The following is a 2,395-nucleotide window of genomic DNA, read 5'->3' as shown; positions in this document are numbered from 1 at the left end:
CTTGTAGATATCCAGGAAGCCCAAAGCACTGCCTGGCCCTGGATTTCTCCAAAGATGGACACTTCATCCATGAGTGACAAGAGCTTCACCAGTAGCAGAAGGCCCACCTGATTAGTTTGTGTTTTCTACTTTCTTTGACATTAGTATCAAGATCCAGAAGTTCATTAGCAGTGTCAGACTGCTGAGGGGCAGAAGCCAGAATCAGCAGTATCACATACATGACTTTTTAATCTTCACAGTATGTTGAGACAGTAGGTTATGTTGGAACCCATTTTGCTGATGAGGAAATCAATCCCCACCGAAGTAAAGTAACTTTCCTAAAACCATATGGCTGGTAAATCTTGGGCTGCAGTTGAACTCACATGGTCTGGTTACAGTAGCTGAGGATGCCATTCACAGGTAGAATGAATCACCTGGATTGGTGTCTGAACCAGACCAAATGGGGGCCCAAGAGGCCTATCCATGAGGACATACACAGTAGGCTGCTCTGTCAGCCAGGTAGGGCTGCACAGGAGCAGGCCTGCCACAGGCCACACCCGCCGGCTGGCCCCGAAGCCCTCCTGAGATGCATGACAGGAGATAGGCTTTAACAGCCCACTAGCTGAGCGAGTCCTCTCAACAGCCCAGTGCCATGAGTACCACTGGAGTCCCCACTCGGCGCGTCAGAAAACAGAGGCAGAGAGGGGCGAAGCACTTCCCCTTCACCTCCCAGCTACTAAGTGGCAAAGTCAGGTCTAACACCTATGTCTTTTCTGACACCAGGGCTGGGCTCTAATCTCTAACTTCTCTGAGGTTAGAGAAATCAGCCACAAGGAAAACATTGTGCAAGAAAGGAAGGTCTTAGCCGCTTTTCATTAAAGTAGGCATTTCTGGGTTTAATATGCAATCAGTGATGGGGCCAAAGGCTACTGCACAGCTGCCCAGGTCTGGCCACAAATAAGTGGGGGAAAGCAATTAGGCTAAGGCCTTAATCGCTGGTTTATTCTGCACTTAAATAGCAAAAGCTTGCTGAGGCTCCATAGACGATGCACAGGCAGGAAATTCCCACAGGCTTAGGTTGCCCTCCACATCCTGACAGCCCAACCCAGCCCCACCTTCAGGAGATGAACGCTCTCCATTTGGAACCGTGGGGATTGGGAATCAGAAAAACTCTGGCCAAGAATCTGAGATGCTCTGCGAAAAATGCATTTGGAAACCAATAGTGCATTACTCTTAGGAAGTCCTCTGGCCTTTGAGGGCACAAATAAATGGATGTCTCTGGCTCCGGGGCCCTTTTCTCTACAGGCTCCACAGCACCCAGGGACCCGCTCTCCTTTCTGGGCCTTCCGGGGCGAGGCCAGCGCTTCCTCCCAGTCCAACGCCTCCCTCCCTCCCTGTCCAGCATCATGATTGTCTGCTACGCCCAAACCTCATTCTCTAGGGTTTGAAACAGCTGTGTGGCCAAGATGGAGAAGCAGCACCACATTCAGCTAGAAGTGGCTGGAGAAACGTCTCTGAGCTCAGGCTCTCTCCTGCCGCAGTTGGAGTACCCTTTGCGCGGGCGATGCTGACGCCTGCTGGCCTTGTGCAAGATTGCAGCTTGGCAGACCACGGGAAGACCGTGAGTGTGACCCAAGGAAAGAGCTGGACACAGCTCGGCAGGCAGCCCAAGACTCTGAGAAGGAGGTGGTGGGTCTGGAGGGAAGGTGGGAAAAGGCAAGGCTGAGAGTTCTGGGCAGCAGAGGCCCTGAATTCTAGTCTTGCCCCTTCTGCCACCCAGCGCTCGGTGCCTCAGCCTCTCAGGTCTCAAATGCTGTCTGTTCCTCCTTTTCCAAGGAAGGAGAAGGGTAAGAAAAAAGTAAGATCTGTGACTTGAATATCTCTGGCGGACTCTTCTCATTCAGGCGTCTTCCTTAGGACCTGACAACCCCAAGCCTGAACCACGGAGCTGTGCTCAGTTAACAGATGGTTAGGACTCTCAGAGAGCCAGGTCCTCATCGCTGAACCTTTAGAGGTTACCTTAAATGTCGAGGGAGACTTTGTAGGTGCGATTAAGTTAAGGATCTTGAGGTTGAGAAGAATGTCCTGAGCTGCTCCGGTGAGTTCTACTGGTAATCACAAGTGGAATAAAGGGAGGCAAGGGCGTGGGGGGAGGGGTCCATTCTTCCTTGATTCTGGCCCAGTGAAACTGGTTTTTCACTTCTGATCTCCAGAACTGTAAGAGAAACACGTTTGTGGAGATCTTCGTACAACAGTAATGGAAAACAAATACATGACCTTGTATTCCCAAACTTGTGCCTAGCACTGAAAGCAAAGCAGTTCCTTTTCTTCTTGCTTTGTTTCCTTCCTAACTTCCTTCCTTTCTTTCTTTCTTTTTTTCTTTTTTCTTTTTTTTTTTTTTTCTTTTTTTTTGACT

At 50.0% G+C, this 2,395-nt stretch overlaps 1 long non-coding RNA gene across 1 annotated transcript in view; it reads right to left on the bottom strand.

Moving 5' to 3' along the window:
* Positions 1–875: 875 nt before the first annotated feature.
* The window catches only part of LOC104852199, a 5,222-nt gene continuing 3,702 nt past the window's right edge, over positions 876–2,395 (bottom strand). The window contains exon 5 of the long non-coding RNA XR_777445.1: positions 876–2,194. This is a non-coding gene — a long non-coding RNA (uncharacterized LOC104852199). The remainder of the gene's footprint in view (positions 2,195–2,395) is intronic.

This window comes from Fukomys damarensis, unplaced genomic scaffold (assembly GCF_012274545.1).
Source record: "Fukomys damarensis isolate Sample0158 unplaced genomic scaffold, DMR_v1.0_HiC HiC_scaffold_2, whole genome shotgun sequence".
Taxonomy (NCBI): domain Eukaryota; kingdom Metazoa; phylum Chordata; class Mammalia; order Rodentia; family Bathyergidae; genus Fukomys; species Fukomys damarensis.
The sequence above is the reverse complement of the archived record's forward strand: the minus strand, read 5'-3'. Positions and strand labels throughout refer to the sequence as shown.